At 44.1% G+C, this 13617-nt stretch overlaps 1 protein-coding gene across 1 annotated transcript in view; it reads left to right on the forward strand.

The window, feature by feature from the left end:
- The first annotated feature begins 11244 nt into the window (after window positions 1–11244).
- The window catches only part of AFAP1 (actin filament associated protein 1), a 131618-nt gene continuing 129245 nt past the window's right edge, over window positions 11245–13617 (forward strand). The window contains exon 1 of the mRNA XM_011935395.1: window positions 11245–11256. The gene's annotated coding sequence lies outside the window, so the exon portion shown is untranslated. The remainder of the gene's footprint in view (window positions 11257–13617) is intronic.

Consider the following 13617-nt stretch of genomic DNA (forward strand, 5'->3'; position numbering starts at 1 on the left):
TGGGCGGAGTGAAGACTGAACCTTGGGAGTTGGGGGAATGAAGACTGTGCTCTGGGTGTGGGGGGAGTGAGGACTGAGCCCTGGGTGTGGGCGGAATGAGGACTGAGCCTTGATAGCTGGACTTGGCAACAGGGATGTCATCAAGTGACTTGAGAAGAGCTGTTTTACAGACCATGGGGAGGGGGAGGGAGTGGGCAGAGGTGGGAGGAAGGAAGTCGAGAGTGATCAGACCCCTCGTTGGGGGTGCTTGCTTTATTTTAGGAGGTTCCTCGTGGTGGCATTCAGTATTATTTAGTTTATCTTGTAACTTCTTTTTTTTTTTTTTTTTTTTTTGAGACGGAGTCTCGCTCTATTGCCCGGGCTGGAGTGCAGTGGCCGGATCTCAGCTCGCTACAAGCTCCTCCTCCCGGGTTTACGCCATTCTCCTGCCTGAGCCTCCCGAGTAGCTGGGACTACAGGCGCCCACCACTGCACCCGGCTAGTTTTTTGTATTTTTTTAGTAGAGACGGGGTTTCACCGTGTTCGCCCGGGTAGTCTCGATCTCCTGACCTCGTGATCCGCCCGTCTTGGCCTCCCAAAGTGCTGGGATTACAGGCTTGAGCCACCGCGCCCGGCCTATCTTGTAACTTCTAAATCCTCATTCTGGGGAGCACATTGACATTCCTTAGCTGGGCCAAAGGTGTGTGTAAAAAGCCTCTTTTAATGGTGGGTTACACTGTGTTTTAGGCATGACAAAGAAAATTTTCTCCATAGAAATTGGACCCTTTGGATTAGTTCTATAAAAAATACTCCCTGGGCCAGGCATGGTGGCTCACGCCTGTAATCCCAGCAATTTGGGAGGCTGAGGCGGGCAGATCACCTGAAGGTGGGAGTTTGAGACCAGCCTGACCAATGTGGAGAAACCCTGTCTCTACTAAAAATACAAAAATTAGCTGGGTGTGGTGGCGCACGCCTGTAATACTCGGGAGGCTGAGGCAGGAGAATCACTTGAACCTGGGAGGCGCAGAGGTTGCAGTGAGCCAACATAGCGCCCGTGCACTCCAGCCTGGGCAACAAGAGTGAAACTCCCATCTTAAAAAAAAAAAAAAAACTTTCTGGAGATCACACGCTTTCGTGTAGAAGTGGTAAAGTGAGAATGTGGTGTTTTTGCTTTTTTGAAGCAAAGATCATTGAGCTGCTAATTCCTAAAATGGCTGATATTTTTGGGTGGCACCTGTCGTTCACTGAGAAGACCTCGGTCTGTCATTCATTAGGTTTGTGTCCTTGCGTCCTGAGAGTTAGTTTTCTCACCTGTAAAATGTTAGTGTCTACTCTGGGGACATTATTATTTTAAAAAACTCGAGTGACTTGTTTGGAAAGTTGATTGGCATTGCATGGAACAGGTAAGGGAGACTAGATTCAGTTTCTTTGGGGTGGGGAATAGCTGCAGGTTTTGTGCATTATGCTGGGGAGTAGGCAGAGTTACAGATTGTCTTTGGTTAATCCTCATAACCACTCTTTAAGGAGGAGATTATCCTTTAAAACCTTGTTTTAAAAATATTTTAACAGATAATAATTATACTGATAATGACTGTAGTAGTCAAAATTTATTGGAGACTTCTTACGAGCTAAGGACTGTGCTAAATTTAAATTCTTCACATAATGACATTTAAAAAACCGACCGACAAGCCTCTGATCATCTTCGTGTTTAGAGAGAGGTAAGGTAGCACCGCACTGTACTCAAGGCCATGCCTGGCAAGTGGTGGAGCAGAGTTCCAACCCCAGCCCTTTACCACTGAAGTCAGTGTTCATTCGCTGTGTCCAGACAGTTCTGTCATCACATCCTCCTGGAGTCTGGATCTCATCCATTCCCCGTGGCAGCCCCAGCCCTGCGAAGCTGGTGTGTGAGACCAACCATGCTCTTAATTTGCTTCCATTAGCACACTGACATATGTTACTCAGAGCCTGGTGCCACCTGCCTCTCCGCCTGTACCCACATGCATAGTGGTGGAGCCATCTGCCCAGGGAGCCAGGGGCAGAGAGACAGCTGGCCTTTCAGCATCCCCCCTCCCTGGAGGTGAGCCCACGGCTCTTCCTTCCCCTCGTGGTTGGAGCTTCGATCCTAGGCCTCCTGTCAGGAGCCCTCGAGGCTTTTCCTCTTTGGCAGCAGAGCCTAGGGCCCCACCTTTCCAGAGATCATGGCAGCCAGGTAACGCAAGAGCCTCTCTTCAGACCTCTTCATTGGTGGGTCATATGATGCGAAGGGAGGACGAAGAGAAGGGTAGTGAAGCAGGTATATAGAAGGAGCCGAGACAGTTGTGGTGGTTAGAGGGGCAGACACAGATGGACCAGGCCTCCTCTGTCTCCCTGATTCTGCATTCTGAAAGGAGCGTGGTCACCCTTCACAAAGCGGGCTGGCCTCTCATGGCTAACGGAGTCCCTGGGTTGCCACCGTCACCAGGCTTGCCTTGACATGTACATCTCTTCTGCCTCAGAATTCACGCTCCTCTGTTTAAATGCTTCTTCTGTGTTAGCATTCTATCCTTTGTCTTCAGGTTTTCCTTTTTCGAGTTTTGTCCCCTAAAGACCCAGAACAGAGGCAAGCAAGCTTTTTCTCTAACAGAGCAGAGAGTACATACTGGAGGCTTTAGGCTCTTGCTGTGACACTCATCCGTGCTGTTGGAGCGTGAACACAGCCGTAGGTGATATGTAAATGAATGGACGTGGCTGTGCTCCAATAAAACATTGACAGAAATAGGCTTTGGGCCAGGTGTGGGCTGCAGTCTCCCCTGCTGTGGATGGTTGAGGACACGGGTGAGCCCGTGCACCTTTTTAACCCCCACTGTTCCCAAGTCATTTCAGATCTGCTTGAACTTGACAGTGTGAACGTCAGCCAGAGGCCAAGCGCAGCGTTTGGGGGCGTTGTTCTTACTGCACTGTCTCCCTTCTTGAGGGCTTTGCTGGCGATCTGAACTCAGCCTCGGTTGAAGCCTCCAGTGCTCGCTGAGGCTGTGGATGGGAGGCGAGGGAGGCAGCGGCATTTGCATTATTTCCTGAAGGAACATTCTTGCTGGTCGCCTTCTGCACTGGAAACACTCTGCCCCTGGTGCACCAACATCAGTGTGGCTTAGGGCCTGGCTTCTCAAAGTGCGACCCATGGCCAGCAGCGTTGACACCACCTGGAAGCATGTCAGAACACAGATGATCAGGCCCGTCCCAGATCGAGTGAGTCAGAATCTGCCTTTCACAAGACCCCTGGTGCTGAGCTGTGTCCCTGGGAAAGGTTGAGAAGTACTGGTTTAGGTTTAGGGTGTTCCAAGCTGGAGGACAGAAAGTACTTTTTAAAAATCCTTTAATCCTTAGCTTTTTTACGTTAAAAGTATAATGTAACTTTAGAGCGTGAAGGCAGTTTTATGTCTTTTTAGACATCTTACAAGAGTCATGATTCAACATGATTTTCCTCATGGAAAGGGGATGTTGCCAGTCACCGATTTGGAATAGCGTAAAAAGCCGTAGACCAGTTAGAAGAGACCAGGTGAAACGGGGTGGTTTCTGCCACCCCTGGAAGTGGGACTGGGAAAATCCCTTGATCTCCTTGTGTCTTCTTCATTTGCTCATGTAGAATATTAGATATCCTGAGAGGTAAGAGTTGGAAGTTCTTATGGTTGAAATGCTTCAGTGTATCTTTTTTTTTTTTTTGAAACAGAGTCTCGCTCTGTCGCCCGGGCTTGAGTGCAGTGGTCGGATCTCAGCTCACTGCAAGCTCCACCTCCCGGGTTTACACCATTCTCCTGCCTCAGCCTCCCGAGTAGCTGGGACTACAGGCGCCCGCCACCTCGCCCGGCTAGTTTTTTGTGTTTTTTAGTAGAGACGGGGTTTCACTGTGTTAGCCAGGATGGTCTCGATCTCCTGACCTCATGATCCGCCTGTCTCGGCCTCCCAAAGTGCTGGGATTACAGGCTTGAGCCACCGCGCCCGGCCGGCTCCAGTTTATCTTTTTCAGGCTGTGTGTTTTGATGTTCTCTTGATGGTCTTTTTCTTCATCTGCCCTCTGCCGTCTCAAGGAGGGTATTTTCATCCACCTTTTTCCTAAGGGTCCCCCACCCTGCTGCCCCCCACCACATCCCACTTTTGACTCATGGGCTGCAATTTCATCCCGGCTGGCTGGGGTCAGGGTGCAGTCTCAAATGAGCTCTGGAATAGTTTGGGGTGTTACCGATGATGGTGATTTGTTCGGTGGGAAAGGCTGAGTCTTGGGGGTTCGTGTTCTCGGCACCCTGGAAGCTGCTGTCTCCACTCTAACCACCAGATCCTGTATTATAGTTCCAATGCCTTAATCAGGTTCAGTTTTTTATTTAAATCATGGCTGAGAGATGCATATAATCAAGTTCAAGTGCGAAAAGATGGAGGTGAATGGGGAATATCTGTTCTCTCAGTTGCTGGACATGTGGCATGTCACAGCTGGCAGCATGCACGTCCAGTGATTCCCACCTCCCCCAGTGTCTCCCTGGGGAATGCAGAGGTCTGTGAACTGCTCTCAGTCTGGAACCTCCCAGGGCTCCTCTGCAGAGCCTGCTGTCCCTGTGGTCAGGAGCCCATCTGTCACTCTGGACATCTGCAGAACCTTAGGTGTTCTGACGGGGCAGCTGGCGGCTGGCCTGGTCGTCTTTCATTCCATGTCGAGAGGCCTGCGTAGTTCTTAAGTGATGCTTTTCTACTTAGAGATGGTGCTGGAGCCTCTTTTGTCCCCTGCTTCTTAAATTTGCCCATCCGTGCAGTGATTCAGGAGAAGTTTGCTCCTGACCTTCCTAGCCTGTGGTCTCTTCACCTCTAAACTTTGTTTACTTCACCCATAAAGTAGTGTAGTCAGCTTTTTTTTCTTTTTTTTTGAGTCGGAGTTTTGTTCTTGTTGGCCAGGCTGGAGTGCAATGGCACCGTCTCGGCTCACTGCCCGGGCTGGAGTGCAATGGCACCGTCTCGGCTCACTGCAACCTCTGCTTCCCGGGTTCAAGCGATTCTTCTGCCTCAGCCTCCCGAGTAGCTGGGATTACAGGTGCCTGCCACCACACCTGGGTAATTTATTTTGTATTTTTAATAGAAATGGGGTTTCACCATGTTGGCCAGACTGGTCTTGTGAACTCCTAACCTCAGGTGATCCTCCCATTTTAGCATCCCAAAGTGCTGGGATTATAGGTGTAAGCCACCATGCCCGGCCTTGTTTTTTTTTTTTTTTTTTTAATGAGACCATATTGTAAGTTCAACCTTCCTTTTCTTTCCCCTTTGTTTGTTTTTATTCCTTCCCTTGGATTAGAAGACTTACTCATGAACATCAAGATGTAACACAGCTTTATGGTAATGAAGAGAACACAATTCATTGCAGCCTGTGATTAGGAATCCTGCTGTCCTCCTTCTGAAAAACAGAATTAACTCTTAATATGCTCAGCCAGTCTGATGCTCATCTGCTTCCTGGCCCTGCAGATTGCTTTGCTGGTTCTAGAATTTCACCAAAACGGGGTCACATAGCATGCCTTTTGGGTTGTGTTAGCTTCTTTTGCATGGCTTTTTTTGAGATTAATCTGGTTATGTGTGTGGGTGGTTTGTTTGTTTGTTTTTGGTGGTTTACTTTTCTTGCTGAAAAATATTCCATTGTGTGAACATATTGCAATCTGTTTATCCACATGCTTATTAATGGCTGCCTAGGCTGTGCTCAGTTTTGGGCTGTTATGAAGAAAGCTGCCATTATTTTTGTGTGGACACATGCAGTGATGTCTCTTGCGTAAATAGCCAGGAGTGGTATTGCTGGATCCCATGGTACGTGTACATTTAACTTTATAAAAAAACTGCCAAACTGTGCCCTCCCACTGGGAAAGCAGGAGGATTCTAGTTGCTCTTCAGTTTTGCTAAGGCTTGATAGGATGAGTCATTTGAATTTTAATCATTCTGATGGATGTATCAGGGCATCTTATTGTGATTTTAATTTGCATTCACCTGATGACTCATAATATTAGCATATTTTTATGTGCTTTTTGGCCATTCTTTTTTGTGTGAAATGTCTAATTACTTTGCCCGTTTTTTATTAGGTTACTTGTCTTCCTATGTTTTTGGTATTCAGTGTATTGTTACAAGTGCTATGTCATGAAATGTGTATTGCAGATATTTTCTTCTGATTTTCTTAAAGATTTCTTTTAAAAAGTTCAATTTATTAACTTTTTTCTTATATATTAGTACTTCTGCTGTAAGAAATCTCAGCCTACTTCCAGAGTCATAAATATTTTTGCCTATGTTTTCGTTGAGATGTCTTATAGTTTTATCTTTTATGTTTAGGTCCGGTCTATTTAAGGTAATTCTTGTATTTGGTATGACATAAGGAGTAGAGTTTAAGTTTCCCCATAATCCAGTTGTTCAGCATCATTTGTTCCAAGGACTGTTTTTTTTATTTTATTTTATTTTTAAAATTTTCCCCCATTGCATTATCCCGGCATCTTTGTCAAAAGTCAATTGACCATTTATGTGTGGGTGAATTTCTGGACTCTGTTCTGTTTCACCAATCTATCCTAACACCAATACCACACTGTATTGATAATTGTAGCTTTATTGTAAGCCTTGAAGCTAGGTAATAGAAGTGTTCCAACTTTGTTCTTTTTTCTCCACGTTGTTTGGCCACTTTGTGTTCTAGTTATTTGTTCTTTTCATTTTTGTCTACTTTAGAGTTGGCTTTTTTTTTTTTTTAAACAAAAGGTGCTTCTGGGATCTTGATTGAGATTGTGTTGCATCTATAGATGGATTTGAGGGAGAATTATTGTTTTAGTAGTAAGGATTTTTCCAAATATAGTATCTTTTTTTTTGCCTGAGACAGAGTCTCGCTCTGTCGCCCAGGCTGCAGTACAGTGGCACGATCTCGGCTCACTGCAACCTCTGCCTCCCGGGTTCAAGCGATTCTCCTGCCTCAGCCTCCTCTCCCAAGTAGCTAGGACTACAGGCATGTGCCACCGTGCCTGGCTAATTTTTTGTAATTTTAGTGGAGATGGGGGTTTCACCATGTTAGCCAGGATGGTCTGGATCTCTTGACCTCGTGATCCGCCCCTCTCGGCCTCCCGAAGTGCTGGGATTTTACAGACAGTTGCCTTTTATTATATTTACTAGAAGACATTCCCCCTATATTCCTCATTTTCATATCTGTTAATATGGTGAATTATAGTTAATGATTTTCCAGTGTTAAACCAACCTTGAATTCCAAGGGTAAATTCCACTTGGTCTTAATGTGTTATCCCTTTTGGATATTATTTAATTTAATTTGCTAAAAATTTTGTTAATGGCAGGCACAGTGGCTCATGCCTGTAATCCCAGCACGTCGGGAGTTGAGAGGCTGAGGCGGGCAGATCACCTGAGGTCAGGAGTTCAAGACCAGTCTGCAAACATGGCAAAACCCCATCTCTACTAAAAAATACAAATATTAGACGGGTGTAGTGGTGGGCACCTGTAATCCCAGCTACTTGGGAGGCTGAGTCTGGAGAATCTCTTGAACTTGGGAGGCGGAGGTTGCAGTGAGCCGAGATCATGCCACTGCACTCTAGCCTGAGCAACAGAGTGAGACTCTGTCTTTAAAAAAAAAAGAAAAAAAATTCTGTTAACAATGTTTCTGTGTTCATGAGGTGTGTTGGTCTGTTTTGGTTCCTTGTAATGTCTTTTTTCTGAGTTGTTTGCTGCCCCTTGGCTTTAATTTTCTGCGAGAGTTTGTAGAAAATTGGTATTACCACTCCTGAAATACTTGCTAGAATTCACTAGTGAAGCTGTCTGGGGCTGGAGTTTTCTTTAATATAGAGCTATTTAGATAGTCTGTTTCTTCTTTTCTGTTTCCGAAAGTTTGCACCTTTTAAGGAATTTGCCCATTTCATCTATGTTGTTGAATTTGTGGGCATAAAGCTCTGCATAATATTTCCTTATGGTCATATTAATGTCTGGACCTGTGTACCCATGTCCCCTCTCTCGTTACTGATCCTTGTAAGAGGGGGAGTTCAGGATTTATTGGTGAGTAGCCTCCGAGCCACACATTCAGAGCAGGTGGACATGTCTTTATAACAGAAGGAGGGAGGAGAGTTGCTGGGGAAGGAATAGCAGGTAAGAGACTTTGTGTTTTGGTGCATTTAGGTGAATCATAATGTCAGTCCTTTCTGTATATTAAATAATTTGTTTTTCTAAAATGTCACAATTTCATTTTTGAAAATCCAAGTTTCTGTGTCAAAACAAAGCATTCCTGAAATTAATAATTGTTCTTTACGGGGCTGGGCGTGGTGGCTCATGCCTGTAATCCCAGCACTTTGGGAGGCCGAGGTGGGCAGATCACTTGAGGCCGGGACTGAGAGACCAGCCTGGCCAACATGGTGACCCTGTCACTACCAAAAATACGAAACTTAGCCGGGCATGGTGGCACATCCCTGTAATCCCAGCTACTTGGGAGACTGAGGCAGGAGTATCGCTTGAACCTGTGAGACAGAGGTTACAGTGAGCCGAGATTGTGCCACTGCACTCTAGCCTGGGCAATGGAGCGAGACTTCATCTCAAAAAAAAAAAAAAATGTTCTTTATGAAATAGAAACAAATAGTATGACAATTTAAAAAACTATAATAGCATAATAGTACTGAGCCAGAAAAAAGACAGATTCCTCCTTTGTGTCTAAGAAAATACTGAAACCATGTGTTGTCCAGTAAGAGTATATGCATACGTGAATATTCTGAGTAAGTTTGCAGTGCTGGCAGCACTGATCCTTAAAATAGTAATATAAAAATGATTTAAAGCCTCATAAGTGCTCATTCCAAATGGTTACATCATTATCCTATTTTTGATTCAATTGGTTTTACATTTGAATACTTTTTAACATTATTTTGGTGGCTTTGTTCCAACTTTGATTTATTTAAGCTTAATTGATTTGTAAGAGCGGAAAATCAAAGATTTTGAAAATTTGACATAAAATTGTTGTCTAGTTAGATGCATTTTCTTCTAACACCCATCATCATTTCTGCCTGTTTTTATTTATTTGCATACTGTTTGTCTCTAACTTGGGATCACGTTTGCTTTGCTTATTATTGGATACCCCACACTTAGATACCCACATATTTTGCAGTGACTTCATTGTTCTTGTTTTTAGTGAATGTTCGAAATATCCGACAATAAATAGAATGTAAATTTGCATTTCCTCTTTCCATTCTCCTGTTCCTATCATTCTTTGCCCTCTCTTGACTGGTGTGCCCCTTCCTACTCCAGTCTCCCACTCCACCAGTTGGCATCTTTTTTTTTTTTTTTTTTTTTGAGACGGAGTCTTGCTCTTTGTCGCCCGGGCTGGAGTGCAGTGGCCGGATCTCAGCTCACTGCAACCTCCGCCTCCCAGGTTCATGCCATTCTCCTGCCTCAGCCTCCCGAGTAGCTGGGACTACAGGCGCCTGCCACCTCACCCGGCTAATTTTTTGTATTTTTAGTAGAGACGGGGTTTCACCATGTTAGCCAGGATGGTCTCGATCTCCTGACCTTGTGATCCACCCGTCTCGGCCTCCCAAAGTGCTGGGATTACAGGCTTGAGCCACCGCGCCCGGCCTCAGTTGGCATCTTTAAAGCTGCCTCTGGAAGGATCTTTTCAAAAGTAGAGCTCCATCAATGCCATTTTTTTCTAGAAACCTTTTGTGATTCTTCCTTTCCTGGAATAAGGGTTCTGTGAGTCCAGGTGTGTGTCTGCCGCTCTAGGTTGTGAGTCCTTGGATATCCGGGATAGCATCTCGCTTGTCTTTAAATTCTGAGTTCAGTGTCGTGAACATAGCGTTTAATAGCTTGTTACTGAACTAAATTGACCTTCTCTAAGTGGAATGGAAACACCGTGCTTTCCATATCGCATTGAAAGCTTTTGTTAGCAACCAGCTTGGTTTATGTCAATAACCTTCTCCCAGCCTAGGCATCAGGATATCTGGCTTCCGTAACCCATTATCAGGTTCTGTGTATTATTATGATGAGCAAAAACATACCCAGATCTAGGTCCTGATTTTTGCCTTCTACGGAACAATAGAAGGATATTTTCCATCAGGGCGTGTATGTCCATCCGTTAATTAATCTGACTGTTAAGGGTCATGCTAATTTCCCGAAGTAATGTGCCCTGTGGAGTTCACACCAGCTCCTTTGAAGACTCCTTGCTGGCTCCTTATAATTCAGAAGGGAGCGTTCTCAGGACCCGGAATATACACACGTGCACATATCCCTTTTATAAACACAGACTTTCCTTCGGGATGTTGAGAAATCTTTTAAAGATCCAACTTTCAGAGTCAGTGCTGAAACTGCACAGTGATTGTCATAGGTTCTGTTCAGACACTGGAGAGCTATAAATAGATTTGATTTGCTTTCCCTTTTTAGATGCAAATTAAACTACTGTAAATTGAGTGTCCCCAAAGTCAGAGGTTTTTATTGACAGCAGTCCTTGGATCTTCATTGCAGCCTTGGTAGGCACATAACTGTTATTATCCCCACATTATACATTAAGGAACTTGGAATCAAAGACGTTTAATGACTTGTATTTAGAGTCATCCAGTCGTTCAAATAATGGTCATCAAAAAGAATTTTAGGTGCAGTCCAGCAGAGGGAAGCTTTCCAACCAGACAGTGCCTAAGGCTGTCCTGCTTTTTCTGAGATTTCTTAGATCTACCTTCAAGCAGCCCACTTGGATGATCTGTGGAGGCCTGTGGAAATAATTGGAAGAGTCTGCATGTTGAGTCTGAGCTGTAACCCTATAAGGGAAAATATGCAAGGACCTTGCTCGAGCACAGCTCCTTTGCTTCAGTGCCACACAAGTGCTGATTCCCTTAGGATCACCGAGTATTCTTCTCACCCAGAGAGGGCCCCGAACAGGTGGTGATCAGCTTGCTCTAGAAAAGGAACTCGTCAGAATTAGTCTTTCACCACTAATTTTTGTATGTTCTGAGACCGTCGCATAAGACGTAGTTACTAAGTATGGGAGGACAATCCATGGTATCTTTCTCTGCAGTTTTCTCTTGAAAGCAGATCTCAGGAATGTTGTCTGTTACGGAGAACTGGAAACATGAAAGTGAATTAATTCACCAAACATATACTGAGTGTCGTCTTCTTGTTTCCACATCAGGCATCGTGCTTGACATTCTGGGCAGAGAGAGAAGTCACACAGTGGTCCCTGCCTTCCAGCTGTCTACTGGCTAGTGGAGGAGATAGACAAATTGGCCCATGGTTACAGCATAGCGGAAGAAATGCGGTGATGGTCGGCCTGAGGTGGGGGTGACACAGCTGAGTCTTAAAGAGTAGCACCTCCGTGAGACAGCCAGGTGAAGGAAGGTGTGGTAGTGATGTGTGTGAGGGACAAGGCAGGGACACACAGGGGTAAGCAGACCAGGCAGAGAGCAGTGGCACGTGCAGAGACCTGGGGCAGAAGCAGGCGTGATGTTTGTGGGAAACTGAGGGATTGAGAAGGGCTGAAGTGTGACACATGAGCGGAGGGGAAAGAGACAATCTAGAAAATAAGCAGAGTCTAGATTAATGAAGATTTTCATACAGGATCTGGAGAAGTCACTGAAAAGAATGTAGCAAACCAGGGTGATTTTTCTGAAAAGCAGGTTGGTCATGGTTTGGGAACTGCTTCTTAATTGGAGCCTGAAATCTAGAGAGCGGTGAGACGAGCTTTTGTGAAACAGTTCTCCAGCGTCCTGCCTTTGTCAAAGAAAGGTCTAACCATTGACCCAGCCTCTCCTCTGGAAGGAGTCAGCGTAAAGCACAGAGGTGTGGCGGGCCAAGAAGTTTAGGGAATGCACCATGTGTATGAGTTCGGTGCTAGGCAGGGTGGGGAATAGGAGTCCGTAATCCATGCTTGTCATTCTCCAGGAGCTCATACTTTATGTAGGCACGTTGATCTGTCTTTTCTTTTTACATCTGATTTTAAGTCAGAATTAGAAAATCTTTTTCCACACCCAGGTTATAAAAGGATTCATCTGTTTCTTCCAGAACTTGAGTTGTTTCATTTTTTTCTGTTTCGATTCTCAAATATCTTTAGAGTTGTTCTGGTGTATGGTGTATGTAAGGTAAGTATTGAGTTTCATCTTTCCTTTTTCCCAAATAGTTACCAGTTGTCCCAACCCCAGTTATTAAGACGACCATATTTCTTATATTTCTGTGTGTATTTGGGTCTATTACTGGAGTTTTTATTCTGTTCTATGGGATCTGACCAAGAATGTAAATATGTTAGTATCAAATTGTTTTAATGATGAGACTTTATATTATTTTTAAATAGTTGTCAGTGCTGGCTATTCTCTCTTCATTGTTCTTAGACATCTCTGCATTCTTATTTTTTCCATATGAAATTTAGAATCAATTTGTTTAGTTCCAGAAACAAAACAAAACAAAATTTGTTGGCATATGGGTTAGGCCTATCTTGCATTCCTATAAAGAAATAGCTGAACTTGGGTAATTTCTAAAGAAAAGAGGTTTAATTGGCTCATAGTTCTGCAGGCTTTCCAAGTATTGTGCCAACATTTGCTCAACTTTTGGGAAGGCCTCAGGAAGCTTCCAATCGTGGTGGAAGGTGAAGGCGGAGCAGGCGTCTCACATGACAGAGCCAGAGCTAGAGAGGCAGTAGGGGAGGTGCCCCACACTTAAACAACCAGAACTCCTGAGTGGAACCCACTCACTATTGCAGGGACAGCACCAAGCCATGAGGGATCCGCCCCCATGACCCAGCACCTCCCACCAGGCCCCACCCCCAACACGGGGGGGGTTACATCTCAACATGAGATTTGGAGGGGACATCCCAACGATTTCAGTGTATTACTGCTTTTGTCCTAAATATTTGTTAACCTGGGGAGCATTGACATCTTTTTGATGTTAAATTTTTCCTGTCCAAAGGCAAGGGGACATCTTTGCATTTGTTCACATTTACTTCTTCATCTTTCAATCAAGTTTTCAGTTTTCCCTGTGTAAGTTTTGCACATTTCTTGCTAAATTATTTAAAGTAGTTAACTTTTTTATTGTTTTATAAATGGGTGCTAGTCTTCCATGATGTCTTCTAGCTATTTATTGTTTGCTATAAAATAAGCATGCAGAAAGCTGTAGTTTTCATATCTCCTGCTTTGCCAAGTTTACTTTCACATCAGCTGCCAATAGAAATAATTTTTTTTAAAGTTTCTAATTGTTTTCTCTTTTCTTACTGTTTTGACTAACACTTCTCCTACAGTGTTAAAAGTAGTGGAGGAAATGGGCCTCTCTGACTTGTTTCTGACCCTACTGGGAATTCTTGAAGTGTTTCCTCATTAAATAAGATGCTGTTTTTTGTGTGTGTGGGTGTTTTAATCTTAGTACATGTATTTTATCAAGTTAAGTGCCTATCAATTCCAAGTGTATTGACTTAAACATATCAGGAATGATTATTAAATTTTATTGAAGGCTTTTTCATGACCTGTGGAACAATTGCATTATTTTCTCATTAGATGTATTAATATGGTGAATATATCAGTAGATTTTCTGTCTTTCCTCCTCTCTTCTTCTTCTTTTTTTTTTTTTTTTAAACAAAAGGTGCTTCTGGGATCTTGATTGAGATTGTGTTGCATCTATAGATGGATTTGAGGGAGAATTATTGTTTTAGTA

Source organism: Colobus angolensis, unplaced genomic scaffold (genome assembly GCF_000951035.1).
Source record: "Colobus angolensis palliatus isolate OR3802 unplaced genomic scaffold, Cang.pa_1.0 Scaffold143, whole genome shotgun sequence".
NCBI lineage: Eukaryota > Metazoa > Chordata > Mammalia > Primates > Cercopithecidae > Colobus > Colobus angolensis.